Genomic DNA, 25,571 nt, shown 5'->3' with positions numbered 1-25,571 from the left:
CATTCACTAGTTTTTGTTTTCGTTTTGTTGATGGTTTCCTTTGCTATGCAAAAACTTAATAGTTCGATGTAGTCCCATTTGTTTATTTTTTCTTTTGTTTACTTTGCCTGAGGAAATATATCAGAAAAAAAAATTACTAAGAGCAACGTCAGAAAGTTTACTGCATATATTTTCTTCTAGGAGTTTTATAGTTTGGGGAATTACATATAACTGTTTAATCCACTTTAAGTTTATTCTTGTATATGGTATATGAAGGTTGTCTTGTTTCATTTTTTGCATGTATCTGTCCAGTTTTTCCAACACCATTTATTAAATAGACTGTCTTTATCCCACTGTATATTCTTGCCTCTTTTGTTGTAGATTAAATGACCATATAGGTGTAGGTTTATTTCTGGGCTCTCTATTCTATTCCATTGATCTTGTGTCTGTTTTTATGCCAGTGCCATGCTGTTTTGATTACTATAGACTTGTAGTATAGGTTGGTGTCAGGTAGCATGATACCCCCAACTTTGTTGTTCTTTCTAAAGATTGTTGTGGTTATTTGGGATCTTTTGTGGTTCCACATAAATTTTAGGATTATTTGTTCTAGTTCCATGAAAAATATGCTTGGTATTTTGATAGGGATTGCATTGAATCTATAGACTGCTTTGGGGAGGGTGGACATTTTAACAAAGTTAAGTCTTCCTTTCCATGATCACGGTATATGTTTCCATTTATTTGTATCTTCTTTAATTTTTTTCTTCAATGTCATAATTTTCCAAGTACAGGTCTTTTACCTCCTTGGTTAAATTTATTCCTAGGTATTTTATTTTTTTGATGCAAACATAAATGGGATTTTCTTAATTTTTCTTTCTGATAGTTAATTTTTGTGTATAAAAATGCAACCAATTTGGGTGTCCACTTAACTCAGTTGGTTAGAACTCAGTGCTATTAACAACACGGTTGCCATTTCGATCCCCACATGGGCCACTGTGAGCTGTGCCCTCGACAACTAGATTGAAACAACTACTTGACTTGGAGCTGATGGGTCCTGGAAAAACACAAATAAGTAAAAGTTTTTTTAAAAAAATGCAACCAATTTTTGAATTTTGTATCCTGCTAGTTTAATGAATTCATTTATCAGTTCTAATAGCTTTTTGGTGGAATCTTTAGGGTTCTCTATATATAATATCATGTCACGTGCAAATAATGACAATTTCAGTTTCACTTTTTCCTTTCCAATTTGGATGGCTTTTATTTCTTTTTCTTGTCTGATTGCTGTGGTTAGGCCTTCCAATACTATGCTGAATAAAAGTGGTGAAATTGGGTATTCATGCCTTGTTCCTGATATTAAGGAAAACACTTTTAGCTTTTTACCATTGAGTATGAAATTAGCTGTAGGTTTGCCACATATGGCCTTTATTATGTTGAGGTATGTTCCCGTATCCCCACTTTGCTAAGAGTTTTTATCAGAAATGGGAGTTGGATTTTGCCAAATGCTTTTCTGCATCTATTGATGATACTATGATTTTTATCATTCATTTTGTTTATGTGATGTATCACATTGCAGATATTGAACCAAACTTACGTCCCACTTGATCTTGGTGTATGATCTTTTTATTATATTGCTGAATTCACTTTGCTAATATTTTATTGAGGATTTTGCATCTATGTTCACCAGGGTTATTGGCCTATACTTTTCTGTTCTTTTAATGTTTTTTGTCTGGTTTTTGAATCAGGGTAATGTTGACCTCATAAAATGAGCTTAGGAGCTTTCCCTCCTCTTGAATTTTTTGGAATAGTTTTAAAAGGATATGTGTTAATTCTTCTTTAAATGTTTGGTAAAATTCACCTGTGAAGCCATCCAGTCCAGGACTTTTATTTGTTGGGAGTTTTTGATTACTGATTCGATTTCATTAGTAGTTATCAGTCTGTTCAGCTTTTCTGTTTCTTCTTGATTCAGTCTTGAAAGATTGTATATTTTCAGGAATTTTATCCATTTCTTCCAGCTTGTCCAATTTATTAGCACATAATTGTTCATAGTATTTTCTTATCACCCTTTGTATTTCTGTGGAGAAGTTGTCACTTATCCTCTTTCATTTCTGATTTTATTTATTTGGGTCCTCTCCCATTTTTTCTTGATGAGCCTGGTTAAAGGTTTATCAATTTTGTTTCTTTTCAAACAACCAGCTCTTTGTTTCATTGCTCGTTTGGATTGTTTCTTCAGACTCTATTTAATTTATTTCCGCTCTGATCTTTATTATTTGCTTCCATCTACTCACTTTGGGCTTTATTTGTTCTTTTTCTAGTTCCTTTAGATGTAAGGTTAGATTATTTATTTTAGATTTTTCTTGTTCCTTGAGGTAAACCTGTATTGCTATGAATTTTTCTCTTAGGACTACTTTCACTGTGTCCCATAGATTTTGGGTTGAATGATGGATTTTTAGAGAACAACAGTACAGTCCTCACTTATCATCATCAATAGGTTTTGTGACTTTAAGTGAAGCAACATATAATGAAACCAACTTTACTATAGGTTAATTGATATGAACAAGGGCTAAGTTCCTACAGCAATCTCATAACCTTATAACAAAATGATGTTATTCAAGCACCTGCTTCTGGTCCATGATTGTCTGCTTGGGTAAGAATCAGACTAACCTGTCGGAAACACAAAAACAAAATCTTGGATGATAAAATAAAACTGAAATGATTTGTGACTGTGACCAGAAATTAGTACCTCCTGATATTGGCTTTATGGTATTAGGAACAAAGAAATAACTCAGTATGATAACCAAGGACAATGAGCCAAGTGAAAACAGGTTTACAGACCAGAATCTGTGCTGGATGAGCCCTCAGGAGCCACCCTGGCTACCTGAGCAGGTAAACGCAGTCCAAAGTAAGAGAGCTTCAGACAGTTCTATTCAGTGATACTCTAGCACCTTGCTCCCTGCACTTCTACCTTCTGCTTTCTCCGTTACTCCATGACACACTCTCCCTTGTTCTTTTCCAAATGCTTAGTTCATGGTTGGAAACCTTGGCTTGACTTGGCTTCCTGCCCCACTCAATTGTTAACGTTGGCTATTGTTAACATTGGCTATTCCCTACCTTCACTCTCTGAGATTACATTGAGAATCATGCCTGCATGCTGCACTCCACTCCGAACACCCCACCCCCTTTGCTGCTTTTGGCATACCAGAAGCAATTCTATACCCTTTAGAGGCAATTAAAGATTGAATTAATAGGTAATATGCAAATCTTCTGAAAATCCTTAATTGAGAGCAATAAGAAATAAAGCATGTTGAGATTATTCTTTCATTATTTAATTAAATGGTATTTATAACTATTAATAATTAGATAACAGTTGCATGTCCAACTTCATCAAATTTTACAAAGCAGAAGTAATGGCATGATAACATTTGATCTTTCACAGTAAACACAAAAGTTCAAAGGCCCTATGAAAGTAAAATTCAACTGGTTCTGACATTGGAAATGAATATTAATTAGGTAAATTATTTGTTAGAAGCTTCAAAGAAAAATGTCCTTGAAACAATGTATGTTCAAAATAGATACCTGCTAAGCTATAGTTATGTTATAATACAATCATTTTAAATTTATTCATCAATATTCAATTTCACATCCATTTGATCTTTCTTCAGTACTGAGTTTACCACATGGCTCTGCAGTAACATAAAGAGTTTGCCAGCACTTTCATTGACTGGGTCTATAATGGTGGCTATTGTCCCAACAAGTCAAGAAAACCAAGGGACTGCAGGCTGTAGAGAAGAACATTTATGTTTCTCTTTCATGTTCCTCCCTCAAACTACAGTGAAGCAAACTTTTGCCATCATTTTCTCTTCACCCTTTGTGCCAGATATTGCTGATACCTTCTACAGTTCAGCCCTTGAGTTTCAGAGGGGGCAGCATCTAGAAATTATATTTCTCCCTTGCCTGCAGGGTTCCACTATTGAGAGGGCCTTTTGTGAGATCTGGAAGGTTGAAGTTATTTTTTGATGGCAGCTGTAGGCAGGCTCACGGGTGTCAGCAGACAGCAGAAGTGAGGTTTGACCTGTAGATCTGGAATACTTCTGAATCTCATCTAGTGATTCTCACACTTCCAGATTTCCTGAGAGTGGTTATCCTGAGCTTGGCTCTCCTTTTTTCCAACAGCTGTGTAAGTCTTTAATTCCTGAAGTTAAACTGCACCCCCACTTAGATATCTTAATTGGCTTCTGTCTTCTCTGACTCTTTTTCCCAGGAGAGGAGCATGGTTGGTTTAACCCATTGAAGCTTGCCATTCACTGAACAATGTTTTACCAGCAGGCAGGTTACTTCATCTTTCACTTTCTGGGATCAGACATACAGCGTTTCCCTTTGTGTCTTGTTCCCCGTGGTAAACACATTTGGGTAGGTCCCCAAAACTTCTGTATTAGTTTTCTGTTGCTGCTATAACAAATTACCACAACTAAGTGGCTTATCTTCAAGTTCCATAGGCCTAAAATCTCATTAGGCTAAAATCAAGATGTCCAAAGGGCAGTGTTCCTTCTGTAGGCTCTTAGGTGAGACTCTGTTTCCTTGCCTCTTCCATCTTCTGTAGACTATCAACATCCCTTAACTTGCGACCTTCCAGCACTTTGACCTCTGCTTCTATCATCTCATCACTTTCTGTGACTCTCCTGCCTCTCTCTTATAAAGACCCTTATGATTGTATTGGACCCAACTGGATAATCCAAGATAACCTCCCTATCTCAAGTTCCTTAACATAATCACACCCACAAAGTCCCTTTGGTTGTGTAAGGTGAAATATTCACAGCTTTGGCGAATTAGGATACGGACCTCTTTGGGAGTGGCCAGTATTCTACTTACCACAGGGAACAGGAACAAAGGAGAACCCTCTGCATCTGATCCCAGAAAGTGGAAGATGAAGTAACCCTGACCAGCAAGAGGCAACACTTTCCTTCTGGAAGCAGCCTGACGGCCTCATCCATACTGAAGCAAGTGGCTCTGGAGTCTGTCTGAAGATTTGGTCCCTGCCTCCCTCTGCAAAGCACACCTGAGCTTGTGGGGCCCAATTCTAGATAAAGAGTCAGAGTAAAAAGTTCATTTTGGATGAAGCCTAAAGCACATATTCTAACGTAAACTTCACAAAAACTCTGTGGTGAAGGTTATACAACAAGCAAAACCACTATTTATATTTTCCATCTGGCTAGCAATCTTGCTTTGTTGGTTTGCTTTACTGAACCTACAGAAGGAGAAGGGTAGATGGTGACCCAGTCCCCAGTCTCATTATACACATTCTATAGATATTTGATGAACTACCTGAAAATTCTTTGGTAACAGACTTCATTTCCAATGTACCTATTCTCCAATTCAAGGCACACCTGCATAAATCTATATTTGAGTAAAAGTTCAACACAACTTGAATCGTCTGCAAAATATAATGAATTTTCCAAAGATACGTTTACCACTTGACACTAAAATACAGTAAAATCATAGCATCCAATATTTTTCAATTTTATATCAGCACAGAATGAAAAGCCCTGTGAATGCTGATCAAGGAAGCTACTCTATTCATTCACAGTGAATTAACAAGCGTTCACTGTACTGTTCACATTGCCAGATTCTGCAGCCAATACAATCTTCATTAGCTATAAATAAAGTTGTCTTCATGACATTCATAACTGAATATTTAAATCAATATCAGATGCAGAAATATCCTTGCTGACAACAGAGCAACTGTGTTTAAAGAGCACAATACCTGTCAGTGCAGGAGCTTCATCATCTGTTTCACTGAGAATAACATTATTACATTAGAGTACATCACAGAATTAATGGAAATTCTTAAATAATACGATGGCAAAGCCAGAAATTACACTGGCCTGAATTATTATGCAGCTCAGGGATTCACTGGCCTAGAAAAAGTGCAGGCTGCATACAGTTACAGAAGGTCCCATCCCATTCCTGACACTTTACTTTCTTATGCCCTCAGCCATTCATTCATTCATTCATTCATTCATTCATGTTCATTCATTCTTTCACTCATCCTGTATCTATTATTTATCCAACACTGGGGATATGAAAATAAACATGCAGTTTCTGCCTTCAACTTGCTCACTCTCTGCCAGAGAAGAAAAACATTCAAACAATTAACTCTTCACCTGCTATGAAAAGTGCTGTAACAGAGGTCACTGGAATCAAGAGGAGTCAGTTATTCTGACCAGAGAGCTCCCAGCAAGAGGCAACACAGCATAGCGTGGCTAGGCATGGGGCTGTGAAGCCTCTTAGTTACTTAATATCTCTATAACTCTTATCCCTCTGTGTTAAACTAGGTAACAATAGCACTTTAGGCAGAATATGTCTACTAGGTAGACATAGTAATAAGGGCTAGATAGGCATAATAAGTGCTATATAAATGTTTGTTAAATAAATAACTTGAAAGTTTCACAGAAGAGGTAATATTTCAGACAGGCTTTGAAGAATAGGTACATATTTGTCCATTAGGAAAGAAGGAAAGGCATTCCAGGTGGATGGATGTTTCTTTTTCTCTGAGAACTTTCCCCCACTACTGTTGGGGCAACATCTGGTCAAAATACCTGGAGGGCAAGTCCTCCAAAACTTTGCACTTCTCAGGAGCTTCAGAAAAAGTCGATACATCTGCTTCCAGAATAACCCAACTCCCTGGGGGTCAGGGGGTCCATATTGCCCTCTTTCTCCAATCTAAGCACATCCAACTTCCTCTTGGAGGTCCCACCATTGCCTTAAACTGCAAGTCCCATCAATTCTAACTCCAAACCAAATCTCTAGTGTCTCCACTTCCCCTCACTCATCTCACCTTCCACAAAGTCATACCTGGACTCTTCATCTCTTCTCTGGCCTCACTGAATCTGTTCTCTACAAAGTAGTAGCAAGTCACCTTAATAATACATACATCTTTTCACATTATTCCCCTCCTTAAAACTGTTCATACTGCACTTAGAATATGGACAATTAAGTTCACGAACTTGTTGCAATGCTGTTGCTAACCTTTTTTTTATATCAGAGGGATTATTCATTATGAATTTGTACCAACTGGACAGTTAACCGAGTTTACTATTTAGAAGTGCTAAAAAGGCTGCATGAAGAAGTTAGATGAAAACAACCTGAACTTTTCGCCAACAATTCCGGGCTCTTGCATCACAACAATGCACCAGCTCACAGGGCACGGTCTGTGAGGGAGTTTTTAGCCAGTAAACAAATAACTGTATTGGAACACCCTTCTTACTCACTTGATCTGTCCCCCAATGACTTCTTTCTTTACCCAAAGATAAAGGAAATATTGAAAGGAAGACATTTTAATGACATTCAGGACATCAAGAGTAATATGATGACAGCTCTGATGGCCATTCCAGAAAAAGTTCCAAAATTGCTTTGAAGGGTGGACTAGGTGCTGGCGTCGGTGCATAGCTTCCCAAGGGGAGCACTTTGAAGGTGACCATAGTGATATTCAGCAGTGAGGTATGTAGTACTTTTTCTAGGATGAGTTCGCAAACTTAATTGTCAGTCTTCATAAATCCACACTCCTTACCAATCTTTATGATAAAGCCCCTACCTAACTCTTCCACCTTATCATCTTCTCGTCACGCACTGTGCTCCAACCAGAACCGCCATCTTTGATGTCTGCAAACAAGCTCTCTCCTGCCTCAAGGCCTTTGTATATCAGGACCCCTCTACCCTAAACCTCTTTTCCTTCATTCTTTATGTGACCAACAGCTTCTTATCCTTTTAGAGCTCAGCTTAAGGAATGGTGCTGACCAGTGGAAAGGGCAGTGACAGGGAGGTGGGCAGGTGGGGCATTTGTTCTGGTTCTGCCGCCTCAGACTACATGAGTGGGAAGTCACCCAGTGTTTCTAGACTGTGTGTCCACTTAGAAAAATTGGGGACTGGACCAGATGTGTGTTTATTCTCCTTCCATCTCTCATCCTTCTTTTTCTACAGTTAAATAAACTTAACTTTGTTGCCTTCTTTCTGCCTCCCTTCTCTCTATGACCAGCCTAAAACCACTTTTCATCCCTCACTCTATTTCATTTCTCTGTTGCCTCTACTTTGAGTCTCATAAAATTAAAAAAACTAAAATGGAAAGAGCAGAAATATTGAGTGATACATACTTCTTTAAGGAAAACTTGAAAGAAAAATATGACTGGTAAATCCAGACAAGAACATTTTAAAAGTGAAAACATACTGCTGTTAGAACAGTGACACAGTCCTTTAGCCTGGACTTCTAGACCACGAGTTCCTATCTGTCTCCTTCTCATTACCCCCCTTCCTCTTGCTCTGTGCACCCCACCCACACTAGCCTTCTATGACTTTCTCCCAGAGTAGAGACTTCATGCATGTTTTTCCCACCAGCACATTAGACCGATCCCCTGAATACATCTGCTCAGGAACCTCCCCTTCATCCTCCTAAACACAATTGTAATTTATGCCTAATTTGTGATTATTTTATTGTATCTGCCTACCCCTTTAACCTACATGTTCTAATAGGACAGAAGTCATGTGTATTTAAGCTTACCCATAATAAATGTACTTCCTATCACATAGTGATGATCAATTAATATTCTGAATGAATATGTGTATAAAAAGAACAGAATCTAACTCCTCCTACACATAAGACATCCCCAATAACATCCTCAGCCTTGTGTCCATGTGGCAATCAAGAAAACTGTGTCCTCTGTAGACTCTATTTGGAGGTTTCCTCCCCTCGTCTTGCTGCCGCCTGGGATCCATTGGCAACCCTTGACTCTCTACCCTTGACTCCCTCCTCCTCTTCCCATCTGACACTTGTGCTAGTCCCTAAAGTGGCTAGAACAATCATGTTAAGAATGAAGAATAGAAGATGAGAGGCTACTATTAACTTGATACCTAAACCAGATGACAATATCACAAGAAAAGGAAATTATAGACGAATATCCTTTCTGAATATGGACAAAATCCTCAACAAATACCAGCAAAGTATATCCAGCAAAGTATAAAAAGGATTATACATCATGACCAAGTGGAATTTATGCCAGGAATTCAAGGTTGGTTTAACAACTAATGTAATACATCACTTTAATAGATTAAACAACAAAAGCCACATGGTCATCTCAGTAGATTCAGAAATAGCATTATACAAAATCCAATACTATTTCATCATAAAAACACTTAACAAACTAGGAAGAGAAGGGGAACTTCCTCAACCTGATAAAAAGCATCTATGAAAAAACCACAGGTACCTTTATACTTAATGGTAAAAGACTGGATGCTTTCCCTCTAAGATCAGGGACAAGACAAGGATGTCCGCTCTCACCACTTCTGTTTAACATTGTGCTGCAGGTTCTAGCCAGGGTAATTAGCGGGGAAAGGAGGAGGAGGAGGAGGCAGAGGAGGAGGAGGAGGAGGAGGAGGAGGAGGAGGAGGGGAAGGAGAAGGAAAAGAAAAGAAAGAAGGAAGGAAGGAAGGAAGGAAGGAAGGAAGGAAGGAAGGGAGACAGGAAGGGAGGGAAAAAAGGGCATCCAAATTGGAAAATAAGAAACCACTGAAGAATAATTTTAACAAATAGGTGCAGTACTTGTACTCTTAAAATTATACAACATTGTTGAAAAGTTAAAGAAGACCTAAATAAATGAAAAGCCAGCCCATGTTCATATATCAGAAGAAGTAATATTGTTAAGATGGCATTATTACCCAAACTGATCTACGATCTCTGCCAAAATTCCAGCTGGATTTTTTAGCAGAATTTGACAAACAGATCTCATATGGAAATTCAAGGGGCCCAGCTAGCTAAAACAATCTTGAGAAATAAGAACTAAGCTGGAGAACTCACACTTTCCAATTTAAAACTTACTAAAAAGTATCCAAGACCATGTGGGACTGGCATAAGAATAAATATATAGATAGATCAGTGGAATAAAATTGAAAGTCCAGAAATAAACTCCCACATTTATGGTCAATTGAATTAATCAAGGGTGAAAGACAATTCAATTATTTCAACAAATGGTACTGGGACAACTGAAGATCCACATACAAAAAAATAAAGAAACAAAGTTGGGTACCTTTCTCATACCATATACAAACATTAACTCACAATGGATTAGACCTAAATTGAGCAAGAGCTAAAATTACAAAACACTTAGAAGAAAACATAAAAATAAATCTTAATGAATTTGAATTTGTTGCACAAGTGACAAAAGAAATAAAACAGATAAATTGTACTTCATCAAAATAGCAAAACATTTTATTTTCATCAAAATATCAAAACTTCTGTGCGGCAAACTAAACCACGAAAAAGTGAAAAGACAACCCACATAAAGAGAGAAAACATTTGCAAATCATGTATCTGACAAGGGACTTATATCTGGACAACTTACAAACCAATAATAAAAAGACAAATAACTCAATTTAAAAATGGACAATAGATTTGAATAGACACTTCTCCAAAGAATATACATAAATGTCCAATAAGCACATCAAAGATGTTCAATATCAATAGTCATTGAGGAAATGCAAATCAAAACCAGAGTGAGATATCACTTCACACACACGAGGATGACTATAATCAAGAAAAGAAACTAGTATTGGTGAGGATGTGGAGAAAATGGAACCTTCACGCACTGCTGGTATAAATGGAAAATGATGCAGTCCCTTTGGAAACCAGTTTGGCATGTCCTCAAAATTTTAAACATAAGAGTTATCTCTCAAGAATTCTACTCCGAGGTATCTATCCAAGAGAAATGAAAACATATAGTCATACAAAGACTTACATAGGAATCATCAGAACAGCATTATTCATAATAGCCAAAAATCGGAAATGATCCAGATGCCCATCCACTGATGAATGGATAAATAAAATGTGGTATATCTATACAATGGACTATTATTTAGCAATAAAAAGAAATAAAGCACTGATACATGCTACAACATGGATGAACTTGGAAAACATTATGCTAAGTGAAAGAAGCCAGTCATAAAACGCCACATTGTATGATTTCATTTATATAACATGTCTAGAATCGGCAAATCCATAGAAACAGAAAATAGGTTAGTGGTTTCTAGGGGCTGGTAGGAGAGGCAGGGAGGGAGAGAATGGCATTGACTGTTAATACTTTGGGAGTTTCTTTTAGGGGAGATGGAAATATTCTAAAATTAGATTGTTGTGATCATTGTACAATCCTATGAATACACTAAAGAAATTGAACTGTATACTTTAAATGGCTGAATTTTATGCTGTGTGAATTATATCTCAATAAAGCTGTTTTTAAAAAAAGTGATGCCTTGAGACTATATTTTCTTTATTTACTACTGAGATCACCATCCTCAGTGTCCTCACCTCTTCCCGCCCCCAACTCCCAGAGGCCTCATTCTTCCAACAGAAGCCTAAGCCTGGGTCCTACAGTGAAATGTTCAGGATAACCTCACTCAGTCTGGACTTTTTCCTCTGAAATATACATATAATATAATGTATATTATATACATTTATAAACATATGTTATATTACATAAACATAATATGCATTATATTTTATGTATATAAATATATAAATTATACGTTTCAAATTTCTGAAATTTAAATTGCCAAAGATCTACCTTCATCCTCTATTCCAGGAGTCAGCAAACTATGACCTACAGGCCCAATCTAATCCTCAGCCTGTTCTTTTTGTGCTGACCTTTAGTTAAGAATAGTTTTTGTATTTTCAAAGGTTTGTTTTAAGAAAAAAATATGTGACCCAAACCAACTGTAGATTGCAAAGTCTAAAATATGTATTTACTATCTGTACCTTTATAGCACAAATTTATTGACATATATACCTTTATGAAATTTTTACATTTTGGTTTTTTTCTATGATTTGCCAAGTGAAAAGGTAAGGAGAGGGTTGGTAGAAGACTGCAACACAAGAAGAAAACTTACATCCTTTCTTTTACATCACTGTTCACAATAAGAAGAGTAGACTGTGGGAGCCAGCTTGTCCAGATTCATGAGAGCAGATTGTCAAATTTTCAAGAGATTTGAGAGCCAGTTGACATCATACTAAATTTGCTATAGTAGAAATATTTACAACACAGAAATCAGCAAACACTACAAATCAGGGCTTTTTCCTCCTTCAGAAAGCCAGCACACTTCTAAATAAAAACCTGAACGTCTTCTCACCTCTCTACTTTTCAGAAATCAGAAGGTAGGGAAGAAGCTTTGGACCTGCTTTTGGTCCACAGGGAATATATAAATCAAACACCATGGTACAGAGCTAGAAATGGAGAGGGAAGTATAAAAGGCAGTGTTTGTGGTCCTCCAAAGAAAAACCTCAGAACCTCACAGTAACTATCTCTGGTCCCCGCCCCCCATCCCCGCCCTGTCCCTAACTCTGCTGGGACACCCATTCTATGCATGAGTGACAATCAGAGAGGGTCTGCACTCCCAGGTCTCTGGAGACTGCTGTGAGGGGAAGGGCTCAGCCCACTGCCAGGACTATAGCTGCTGAAAGCAAGTTCCTGGCCTTAATCGAGGCAATGGATTGCTAAGAGTAGATCTTAAATGTTCTCACCACGAAAAAGAAATAACTATGTGATGTGATGGAGGTATTAGCTCGTGCTGTGGTGGTCATCATTTTTTCACGTGTATCGAATCAACGTGTTGTACACCTTAAACTTACACCATGTTATCAGTCATTATATCTCATTAAAGCTGGAGGTGGGGGAGGCAACGGAGGGGAAGATTTTCTGACCACCACTAGAGGGAGGGCAGGTCACACTTTGCATAAAGGCACGTAAAAGACCAGAATGCCGGGGTTTAACCAGAGAACGAGACCAAAAGGAAGGAGAGGAGATGAAGACTGCAGGACAGAGGGAAGGAAGATGAAGTAAGAGGAAAAGATAACTGTTTTATGTCTTCTACAAAGGGTACTAGATGTCAGCGTCCAATCCTAGGGATCTGGTGAGTAAAGGACACAGGGGTGGCTGAGAAAACTGGCATCAGAGCTTCCCAGCCAGGTCCCAATAAGCTAAGGCACCCTTTGTCCTGTGCAGATGGGGGTCCCAGCAGCAGCCTCAGGGTAGGAGGCTAGGACAGCAAACTCATTCCCTCCAAAATCACCAGTGACACGGATATATCAACACTGAGAACTGCCTTGCATGAATCTTAATTCTCAACAATGTCTACATACTTAATATTGGTTATGCACTTTATTTATTAATTTATTTAATTATATATATATAATTATACACACACACACACACACACACACACACACACACCCCGGGGGTGCCAAAAAATGTACACAAGTGGACACTTTGGTCAACGTTACTCAAGCAGTAGTTCGCCATAATCAGAAGTGTCTGGACACTGATGGTAACCACTTTGAGCACCTCTTGTAATTGCAGAAGTCAAATGTCACTTGTATTCATCTTTTATTATCGGTACATATATATTGAGTATTACAGTTTTAATTGTTTTTTCCTTTCTTCAAACGTGTATACTTTTTTGGCACCCTCTGTATACAATACATAACATATTCACATAGATATATATCATATTGTTCTGTTGAATAAACCAGTAAGAAGTAAGGAGTCAAGGGAGAGATTACTTACAAAAATGCCAACCTAGATCTTCATGGTATTTCATGATGGAAATTAGGATTTTATTAATTATAAATTAATACTCATTTTTCCCATATGATAAAGCAAACCATAGTATCATTTTTCAGTGCTCAGCAATGAATTAAATAGGCCTTTCCCAAGGCAGTTGGGAACCTAAATTCCACATGTAACACTGTTTGTATGAGAAAATAATTTCCTAACAGCCTACTTATGAAAAAACATTCAAAACAAAATGTGTATATAAACTAGGCAAAAAAATTATGTGTACATCAGTTGTTTGAAAAGCTAAAAGCCACCCTTTTTTATTTTCATTGTTATGATAGTTTGGGTTTCTCTCCTGGAGTCCATACCCTGCCAAACACACACCACACACACACACACACACACACACACACACTCTCACACACACACACACACACAATCTCCTAAAGAGTTGCTGTGGCTGCATCTCTTACAGTTATAAGAAAAAGGATTTCTCATGGCTATACTTCAAGGTTGTTGGCCCCATTTTGCTGCTGTACTTACTTTTCCTGGCTCCAGAAAAGCTACTCTAAACTAATATAAATTGGACAAGGTCACAGACCGTGCTAAGAACAGAACTGGTAACCTACAAGTACTAAACCCAAGGGTCTCTTTCTATTTCTAGAGCAAAAAATGGGCACAACATAACATTTTTCTCTATTAAGGCAAAACCATTATGAACACTCATGACTGAAAATACTTTATCTGTTGAGTTGACTGCTCTGAGGTAGTAGGAATTACAAGCTACGGAATTTACTATGGTAATTTCCTCAAAATGGAATAGTGTGCCCAACTTTAACACACAGGTACAATATCTGCTCATGATATCCTGGTAGAACTGTAAAAAAAAAAAAAAGCATCAACTCAACCAACAATGTATTTAAACAGGTACAGCCTATTATTAAGCAGTTAAGGAGTGTTACTTAACACATGGGCTATTCCCACCCGAGGGGTGGATTCACAGGGGTCGTTTTATTTATCATCTTTTTACAGAATGTCTCATTTGTTAGTTGACATGGACTCATAACTCCACCTAAGCTAAAATTTGCCTGGTCAGGAAGCAACCACTGAGAACAGTCATGTTAAAATAAGCAAGAAGCAAACCCAGCAACAAGAGACAAGAAAAACAGTGAAAAGTCAACTTTTTTTAGGTCAGTTAGGGGGGACAACGAGCTGGCCTATTAAACCTCTCAGCTCCCTCTCATGTCCCTGTTCTTAGTCCTGACTTGACTAGGTGACTCCATTAAGAAATAATGTTCCATTTGATGGCTGCCAGATGGGAGTGGGGTTGGCGGTGGGTGAAAAAGGGAAAGGAATTAAGAAGTAAAAATTGGTAGTTACAAATTAGTCATGGGGATGTAAAGTACAGCATAGGGAATATAGTCAATAATATCGTAATCACTATGTATGGTGTCAGAGGGGTACTGGATTTATCGGGCTGATCAATTCACAAGGTATATAAATGTCTAATCACTATGTTGTACACCTGAAACTAATATAATACTGTAAGTTGACTATAATTGTAAAATAAGAAATTATTTTTAAAAAGAAATAATGATTCTTTTCCCACTTTGGTCCCAATCTCCACTTTTTGTCCCTGGAATGCCACTCTTCCCAGCCTCCCACTGCCATTTAAGATGCATAAAATGATCACTTAGAGGAAGAAGACCCCATCCTGTCAAAGGAGGACATGCATGGATAGTACGATAGAATGTGATACTCTCACCCTGAAGGTGGAACTTACAGCAGCAACCTTCCAGAAGCCCCAGGTCAGAAGGTCTTTCATGGAAAGGATTAGGCCATATCTTGGAGAGATACTGCATTTTATTTCCTAATTATTTCTAGCAGCAGATGTAAACAATCATTGGGATTCCTTCAAGGTTATTTCCAAAGTAAGAGCTAAGGATCCTCGAAGAATTCTGCCTCTGACTACAATCCTGGTCAATGGAGGGACAAAAAGGCCAGGAGACTAGAGATAACACCATAATAATAATGTCTGATACTAATTAAGCATGTACTGTGTGCCAGGTGCACAGAGAAACACAAAACATACGTGAGGAGAACATATGGCATTTATAGTCACAAGAACTAAAGGGGAAATTAGTGCAGGAAAGGGGGACAAAAAGTTAAAAGGGTATACTCTTAAATAGGGTAGTCAAGAGCGGCCTCATTGAGTAGGGGAATTTAAGAAAAGATTTGAAGGGAGTGAAGGAGTGAGTCAAGAAAGTGTCTGGGGAAGGGCATTCCAAACAAAGGGTAGACCAAGTTCAACATCGCTTAGGAGAGAGCATATGTGGTGTGTTGTAGGATCAGAAAGGACTTCAGAGTGGTGGAAGCACAGGGAATGGGGTAGGAGAAGTCAGAAGGGTTAAAAGAGGCTAGGTAGTGTGGAGCCTTATGAATTTAATGAAGTCAATTCTAAGGACTTTTTCTTTTATTTTGGGATGGAAAGATGTAAGATGTCAGCAGAGTACTTTGACCTGACTTACATGCTACTAGCACTGCTCTGGCTGTGTGTTGAACCTAGTATTTACCTAGTATCTAGAGAGAAATTAGGAGTCTAGTGCAATAATCCAGGTGAGAAATGGTAGAGGCTTGGTTTGGGCTGGTAGCAAGGGAGGTGGTAAGAATTGGTCCTATTTAACAAAGCTGTAGGATTTATGAATGCATTAAATGCTGGCTGTGAGAGAAAGGAGTCAAGGATGACTTCAAGGTTTTTGGGCCAAACAACCAGAAAAATGGATCTGCCACTTGCTGAGAGTAGTAAATGAGGGAAGTAGTTTGGGGAATGTGGCACCGTCAGAGGACATATCAGTGTCTCATCTATCCAAAAAGTGATGTTGGCAAAGGGAGCAGCATTTTAGATTTAGAATCTTTAGAAGAGTATGGCTCTCATATCAAGAAATCCAATTCTACTTTAGTGATGCCTCCTTCACTCAAACATTATTATACCCTCATTCATTCATTCATTCATGTATTCCTTTATTCAACAAAAGTTTATTGGGTGTCCATTGTGTGCCAAACAGTGTGCTAGCTCTTGGGACATGTAATGAGCAAGAAATACTTGATTCTTTCTGTTATAAAACTTACAATCTAGAGGAAAACCAGTAACCAAATAATTATGCTAATATATCTATACCTATATATAGGTAATAACTTTGAAACAAAACAAAAATTTGCCAATCAATAAACAGAGGTGTTGGTGAACTTAAGTAACTTGCTCATGATTGCATATCTGGGGAGAGACAGGGTTGGAACAGAAACTCAAGTTGTCTCCCTCCAGAGGCCACATGCTTATGTTAATGAAGTGAAGGAACACCAGCCAATGCCATTCAGTGGAGACAGACACGAGCAGCCAATCAGAAACATAACTCAATACACGAAGTCCTGTACAACGGCTGTAATATAACTTTCACAGAACCTTTTCAGGGCTGGAGTTCTGTCATCTATAAGATGATCTACACAGACAGACCAGGTGATCCCGAAATTCCTTCTGGCTCTGAAACTATGATTCTATGATGCAAATTGGTATCAAAATGTAGGAAAGCAGATGTGGGGGCATCCAATTCAAACTTCACTTATTTCACAGTTCTGCCTAGGCCCAGACCAGTGTGTGAGGCTAGGAGTCATGGAACCCTGACCAAGGCCTTTGGTGCTCTATCCTGTGAAGGACCTGGAAAGGCAGCAGGAGCAGTAAGAGTAGGGGGTCGGCAGGTGGGACCCCTCTCAGAGATGGGTCCAGGGGGAGGGTGTGAGCTGGAGAGAATGAGAGACAAGAGGAAATCCAAGGATAGCTGATCCCTTAAATTGCCCATGTTTAGATTCCCTGAGGGCATGATTTCCTGTCAAGCCTGGAATGGACAATATATATATATATTATTCTTTTGTGCATTGGCAATTTAGATCCCTCACCTTTGTAGGCCAGTTTTCTCATCTGCAAAAATTGAGGCAAGATAATTTCTAAAATCAGTAATCTATGACCCCATACTTCTACAACCTCAGCATTTCTGTACCTTAACTATATTTCCAAAATAAAGTTCTGCCCTCTAGAATATACTCCTTGTCAAATCTGCAAGATTCATTCAAATAGTCATTTGTCTAACAGCGCACTTCTTGTAATAATCCATATCAGATATCCATGACAGAAAACACATTTTGGTCTTTGGTTAAAGAATCTCAAAGTTGAGCTTCATTTTTTTAGTACTTATTTACATGTACTTCTAAAATATAATTTTAATCACTATACATTTTCCACAATTATAATACTCTTACTAGAACTCTGATAATGTCCTAAAACATCTATAAACTACCTAATAATGAAAAATATGTTTTTTCTATTTGTTAATTACAAATTGCTTGTCAGTGTTTGTATACTAAATTCATAAAATCAATTACAGAATTGAAATATTCTGATTTTAAATGCCTAGTTAAATCACTTATGTAAAATAATCTCATTTTGTAAGTAGAGAAAATGAGGTTTACAAAAATTCTAGAATGGCTCCAAATCACATAGCACTGAGAAGGTTCCAATCACTAAATCCAGGATTATTGCCTATAAACTTTGACTCATATCACCCCATTATTATTACCATTGGTAAATACTAATTTCTAAAAAAGTAAGTAGATCTGTTCTACATATAAGAAAAATACATGAAGCTTTACTTTTCTGGTAAAAGTAATAAAATTAAATGAATGGGAAAAAATCTTTATCACTCACCTTCGAATTTATTACCTTCTACCTAAGTAACTTGGGTTCAATTAATTAAACCAAGGACAGTCTTAAATATATGTGTTTAATCTTCACTGGTAAAATCTATGTATAAATATTTTAACCAAGTTTAAATTAAAGCTGGTTAATGTACAGGGATAGAAATGTGCACCCTAAGTAGCAAAATATTATGAGATATTTGAAGGAATTATTTCAGTAATTCTAAAGTGCCTCTTCACCAACCTGTTCCACTATCCTAGAAACATCAAATCACCATTTTTATCAACATATGCATATAAGAATGGCATTAGGACCTCCATATAGTAAATTAACAGAGACCCCCTTCTAAAAATCTAAATATTTTTATTATATCAGCTAAATATCCACAGAGATGCATGTATTTCATAGAGAACTGAATTGGATGCTGCTAATTTTCACTGCATGAAAATGGAAAACAAAACTAGTTTGTTAAAAAATACATACTTTCAAATGTTTATGAACCCTACCTTCTTTTCTCTCTTGCCCTCTCCAGCTCCCTTAATTTCTTCCCCTTGCAATTCATTCTCTTTCTCTTTTACATGTTCCCCAAATATAGCATTATACCTTTCTTTGAGACACTTTTTAATATGAATAATTCGTCCATTCATCTAACAGACCTTTATGGATGACCTACTATGTGCCTGGCACAGTGTTGGCCTCCGAGTATCAAAGATGAAAGATAGTGTCCCTGCCTTCAGGGAGGACGAAATCTAGCAGTTAATGCACCTCACAGTTAATAAGCTGGAAGCCAGTCATTGTGATAAAAACCAGGTAGCACCTGTCCTTTCATGTAAGGTATATATTTTTTCTACCTTCTTTCCAGACCACTTCTCTTACAGACTGTAAGCTCCTTGGCCATACATCAATCATTTCTATTGCCCCAGCATCTATCTAACACAATGCCTGGCACATAGTGGGCCTCATAAAGTGTGTTTTGTTTTTTTTCATGAATGGATGAATATAAATCTGAGTAAATGAAATTGGGTAATCAGTATGCATCATGAATGAGGAAAAAACAAAACAAAACAATGGATTTAATTAACTGTCTCTCCCCTCAAAGTGCACCCTTGGTACCAGAAGCTGAGTGGGATTCCGGTTTCTTAGGCACAAACAGTGCTACTCTGGAAGTAGACGCCTTCGTTGCCTTCCCGAATAACCTCATCATATTTAATACAAATTCCCTGAGCACCCTCCCCAGGTAATACGAGAGTGGATGAGCTGGCCCGCGCCTCCCTCGCCTGCCCGCTGCGGGGCTCTGCCAGGAGGAGCGCAGCGTCCATGAACTTTTTTCCCCATTAGAAGTTTGGTCAGTTAAAGAATAAAACCTCCTCGGGAGTCGGGTTAAAGAAGAGGGAGCCAAGAGGATCTGCACGTGCCCCCGAGAACAAGTGAGTAGAATGCCGAGGGTCTTTCTCCCTTGAGCAGGCGGCTGACAGCCCGGACGATTCTGAGACCCGCGGCGGTTCGGAGAGGAAAGGCAGCGAAGAGGGACGGCAGCGGAGAGGCCCGCCGCTGCCAGCGGTCAGCCTGCTCCCCAAGCGTTATCGCCCTCAGACGGGCCCCCAATTATAAGAATTAGCCACCGAGGCTCCACAGGCGCCCAACAGCAACTGTAGCCACCCGAGGCGTCCCACCGCCTCCTCCCTGGACCGCTGTCTGCTCCGTCGAGGCGGGAGCGCCTCAGAAGACCCCAACCGCCCACTCCGAGCCCGAGTCCGGACTCCCCAGCGTCCCAACCCCAACGTTGTGGCCTGTGTCCCCTGCCTTGCAGCGTCCAGAAGCGCGACGCCCACAGCACAGCCCTGAGTAAGAAACCACGCAGTATTCACCGGCTTCCAGCCTCTGAGAAGCCCCTGGCTCGCCACTCCAGGGGGGCACACCAAGGTCACCAGAAGAGGTGTGACTACCTCCACCTTCACTCTCCCCAAATCTCTCCCTTTCTGAGATCCCCAGGGTCGCGTCCTCACCGCATTTAGGGGGTCTCCTCCTTTGGCACCCCCTCACCCCTCTGGGATACCGCCTTGCCTTCGCCGTCCCGGAACTTGCCCCCACTCATAACATCACTGTCTCTCCCGAATGAAGTTCCCTAGTAAGTCCCCCTCGGTAGCCTCAGAACCAGGGGAAGACATGTGCCTCCCACTCGCTCAGGGAGAGACCGACGCAAACTTCTGCTGCACTTACTTCGGGCCGAGGCTGCCGCCCCCTCGCCTCTCCTCGCTCTCCCACAGGCAGCTGCTCCGCGCCGACCTGGAGCCACCAAGCTCGCATTCCCCACACCCGCGCAGCTGCGAAATGCGCAGGACTGGGGGTCTCTCCGGGCGAGGGCGCTCAGGGCCGAAGTCCCGGGGCCGAGGTCCGGCCGTTGCGTTGGGCTGCGAGCTGCGCAGTGGCCGCCTCCAGCAGCCCCGGGATGCTGCGCAGGGTGCCGGGCTCTGGGCACCTCCGCTGGGTTGTTTCTGTCCGAGTTGCAGTTTCAGTGCATGCCAGGACTGCAGCACCCTCTCCGTCCTCCCCTGGCAACGACTTTCAATTCACCTGGAGGCTTGCGATGCTCCCCCGCTGGCGGGCAGCGTGACAGCGGGTGCAGAGGAGAGGGAGGAGCGCCGAAGCGGCGGGTGCCCCAGTGCGCCTCCAGCTTCCTAGGCTAGGAGCGCGCAACCCTTTCCAGCCTCTCTCCTCGGGACTGCAGTCCTGACGTCACCCCACCACCACCCCGCCCCGCGGAGGAGCGGCGCGGAGGGTGGGGTGCAGGGAGTGAGGACGCGGGAGTGCGAGCGTGTGTGTGTGTGTGTGTGTGTGTGTGTGTGTGTGTGTGTGTGTGCATGCGCGCGTGTGCTTCGCAAGGCTGGGGGACCAGTCGGAACCGCAGCTGGATCCTGCGACGAGCCAGAAATTGAGCTCCCAGTATACAGACGCGGAGGGGCTGCTGTGAACAGTCGAACAGTCGGGGGCGCTCGCTTCCAGGTTGGGGCGGGGATGGTACCGACGCCCAGTTTCATTGCGACTAAATTGAAATGGCTTAACGCGATAGGGACAGTGGGAGAGCAGGAGCTGGCACTCTCTTTCCCCAAAGTTGGATGGTGCACTCGACGCCTTTAAAATCTGCGATAGAGATTTAGGAGGAAGAGAGAAGTCGACTGTGCGGAAGGGGAGATTTTCACGCTCCGGTAGGAAGACGGGATGGGGATGGGGATGGGGATGGGGAGCAGCTCTCAGGGTCCTCTCAGCTTTTCGCAGCAAGGTCCTGGGAGGGAGCCCGCTTTGATGCGCCAAAGGTGCCCTTTTCTCCTCAGAGCATACATCATCAGCCCAATGCCGCCGTGTACTGAGAAGTTGCTGTAAAGGGATCAAAGGGGCCGGCCCTCCTACCTAATTCCCCACCCTGCGTGAACCTGGGGAACTTTCGGCCAGAAGCTGGGCGAACCCAGCCGGAAGCAAAGAAAGGAGTCAAGGACTCCAGATGTGCCATACCCTGCCCTTGGGTTCTGGGTCTGAGGCTGCGGAAGTTAGCACTTCTAGCAGAGTCCCTTGAGATCATCAGGGTGAAGCCACGGTTTGAGTCTTTGTCACCCTCCAGCACCTTACTCTCTAAAAGGACTTGCTAAGTAGTGGCCCAACTTTCCTCGTTCTCTGAAGTTGTCCTAGGGGCCAAAAATGGAAGAGACTCTCAGCGGAGGCACCAAATGAAAGGTGTTTAAGAAGTTCTAGGACGGCTCAAGGCTGTCCCTGGAGCGTTTGTCCCGTAGCAGTGACCCTTTTATCCTGTTTGGGGTGGGGTGCACGGCTCGGTGGTTCTGCGGAGTTCTGCACCGGGAGGCTGTGTCCAGTCGGGAGCCACCCGCCGCCTCCCGGCAGGAGTAAAATGTGCAATTCGCTCCCGCCTGGGCTAGATCTGCTGTCAGCATCTAAGCCTCAGGGCTCGAATGCAGTGACTTCCAGAGCAGCCAGCAATTTTGCCCGGGTCGAGTGGCAGTGGTTATTAACTGCAACGTCTTCCTTCCTGAATCCAGAACACTGATCGCTGAGATGCTTCTTATTCATTAAAATATGTGTTTACCATCGAAAGGGTGAAGGTGGGAAGCAGGAAATAAACAAAATGGAAGAAAAATATCCTTTGTCCACACTTTTTCACTTCAACGCCTTAAAGTTACTAAAAGAACGATCCAATCTGGTTGAAGCAGCAGAAAGTTGCATGGCAATCTTTTTGGTTTTTTTTTTTTAAGATTTTTATTAAAATATAGCTAACATACAATATTACATTAGTTTCAGGTCTTCACCATAGTTATTCAACAGTACCCACCTAGCATTACAGAGTTATTACCACATTATTGATTATATTCCCTATGCTAAACAAGTGCAATCCTGAATTGCAAACAGAAGCTTAATAAAATAGAGGCAAGTCTGGGATTTGGTTCTACTGCCTTTGATTTAATAATCTTAGCTATTCACACATTTAAAAAATAGAATTCTAGCTAATTAGGCAATGTTATGGATATCCTAAACTATGTGTTGGATTTAACAAATAGAATAATTAAGATACAAAAATGTTCCTATTTACGAGTAAAACATAGCACAAGGGAATTTCAGAGAAAGACAGGTCCTCTTGCAATCATCCTATTTTTTAATATATAAATTTGAAAACACCCTGTCATCATCAAGGAATTATATAGCTATTAGGTTGGTGCAAAAGTAATTGCGGTTTAAAAGGTTAAAAATAATTGCAAAAACTGCAATTACTTGTGCAACAACCTAATAGATCCTAGTTACACATGTTTGAGAAAGAGCAATTCCTCAGTGGCAATCACTGTTCTTGAAAAGGTTAATTCTGTTAATAGTGTGGGAATAAGCAAGTCATAGGAAAGGAATGGTTTGAAAACAAGATTGTGAAGTGACAGCTATGCTAGTATATTTGAACCTTCTAAGTTGGGTCACAATTTTGCTTCCAAGTGTTCAATGTCAAATGCTAGTTAGTGATGCTGTGTTAGGAGACATAACAGCCTGACTGACATAGCCACATAAGTAATCGCTTTTTGATGTGGCAGGCCTAAGCTCCTTCTTTGATTTCCTATTGTAGTGTGTTCACACCTCCAGGATAACTTCACATTCTAGTTAGATTGGTTGTTTGCGTGTCTGTCTCCTTTCTAAATTTATAATCTCCTCCGCATCAGGAATTTCACCTTGCTTTCCCCAGGATCTAGCACAGTGCCTGGTAAATGGCAGCCACTTAATAAATATATGTTGACTGGATTGTTTTTTAAAGCATATAAAATACATTTTAAAATCTGTTTTAAACTGACTCATCTGCCATCTATGTGAAACCAACTATAGATAGATAGATAGATAGATAGATAGATAGATAGATAGATAGATGATAGATAGATAGATAAATATAGCTATAGATGTATTTCTGTATATATATTTATATATAAAATGGAAAGGAGAGGAAATGAGGGGGAAAAAATCAGTTATCCAAAGGATAACTATTGATGACTGAGTGGGAGTTCAAATTGTCCATCACTTGCTGCTCTTCTGCTATGAGACTCCTTTCATGTTTGTCGATCGATGTTTCCATGTTTTGAAAGTTTGGTGTTGGAACTCAGAAGCACGGTCCAAAGTGCATCACAAATATTTTCCCAGTGTTCAGATGCAGCATATTATTTAAGTTGGGTGTATGCATTTCTGATAAGAAACACTTAGCTTAACCTGCCCTGGACTTTGCCCTCATCAGTGTGAAAACAGCTCACCGGGTCCAGGCACTGCCAAAAGGGCCAATGCTTGTGCGACCATATTCTCAAACACAGGACCCCTATGGCCAAGTAGTTCAACTACTGTGTTTCCCCGAAAATAAGACCTACCTAGAAAATAAGCCCCAGTTAAGATCATTAGCGAGACGGACGCATTTAGCATGTTATGACGATGTTCTTGAAGAAGATGACATGACTGGACTTGAATAAATGTAGATTGTTGTACATGAAAAAATAAGACATCCCCTGAAAATACGCCCGAAGGCATCTTTTGGAGCAAAAATTAATATAAGACCCGGTTTTATTTTTGGGGAAACACGGTATAAAGCACATCCCAGGGGCCAGGTGGAAAATCAGCTATACTCACCAATCCATAACTACCATAGAGTCAGAACAACATGTCTACAAAGAAGTAATAGCTCTTTTGGGTGTTGTGGTGAGGGTGTTTTGGGGGGGGCACTATTTTAATATAGCAGTGGCTTTTCATCATAAATTCCATAGCCATTAAAGCCTCTCAACCAAACCCTCTAGCAGATATGTGTTGGCAAAACTATGGAGACTCATAATCTGTTCTTCCAGAAGCTATCCCCTGAGCAAGACAAGCTCCATCATACAACTTCTCATTCTCTGCAATGAAAAATGAAAAAAAAAAAAGGCAAGAATAAGGATGAAAATTATTTCTCATAGGACTTACCTAAAAAATCAGTTAACATACATATCTTGTATATATTTATAGTAAATGAATATAAATGTATCTATATATGTATATATACCACTTACAGATTATGGTAAAAATGATTTTAATAAATCTGTCCAATTATGTAGATATGTTTTTAGAGAGATATTTTAAAAGCCTAAAATAGCTCATGATAAAGAAAACATCAAAAATTGCAAACATTTGTTTTCAGAACATCGTAAATTTAGTACAAAACACTGGAATTTTCCTGAAACTTCTCTCAAGACTTAAATTTGCTCTTAATATTTTATGCTTCATGATATATTAATAGCTTTGTATTTGAACTGCCTGTGTGGTGCCCTCTAATACTGGTAGATTAACCTCAAAGACAAAATCTAAGTGGCCAATTTCTTTTAAGCAGTTAAAGATCTAAACCGATAAGTTCGAATTTCAAAAATGTCATAACCAAAATGAGTAGTTGGCATAACATATTTATAGATAGTACTCCTAAAATCCTATTACAGATTAGCAATAATTTTGTGATGAAAATTGGATTTGGCCGGTATCTTTAAAAACGTTAAAACATTTCACTTATATATGTGTTCATATGTTGTAAGTATACTTCATTATATAATTTCAAATAGGACTTAGACCATTCCCTGGATCTGGTTTTTCATGAATTACTGAGTACTCATCCTAAATGCACTATACTGACACCAAGGAACATTTTCGTCACATTATAAAACCTAATGAGCAATAGTAAAGAGACAGGTTGTTGTTTTCAGTTCAAATTTTGGAGAGGG

At 39.9% G+C, this 25,571-nt stretch overlaps 1 protein-coding gene across 2 annotated transcripts in view; it reads right to left on the bottom strand.

The window, feature by feature from the left end:
* Window positions 1-20,994, bottom strand: part of KIAA1217 (KIAA1217 ortholog) — a 753,165-nt gene extending 732,171 nt beyond the window's left edge. Inside the window, exon 1 of one of the 2 annotated variants that reach the window (XM_074324916.2) lies at window positions 20,530-20,994. The gene's annotated coding sequence lies outside the window, so the exon portion shown is untranslated. The remainder of the gene's footprint in view (window positions 1-20,529) is intronic. The other variant, XM_088789215.1, reaches the window with a different exon arrangement.
* Window positions 20,995-25,571: the final 4,577 nt, after the last annotated feature.

This window comes from Rhinolophus sinicus, chromosome 1 (assembly GCF_057876585.1).
Source record: "Rhinolophus sinicus isolate RSI-liver-muscle chromosome 1, RSI-T2T, whole genome shotgun sequence".
NCBI classification, from domain to species: domain Eukaryota; kingdom Metazoa; phylum Chordata; class Mammalia; order Chiroptera; family Rhinolophidae; genus Rhinolophus; species Rhinolophus sinicus.
Note: the sequence above shows the minus strand (reverse complement) of the source record. Positions and strands in the feature narration are given on the sequence as shown.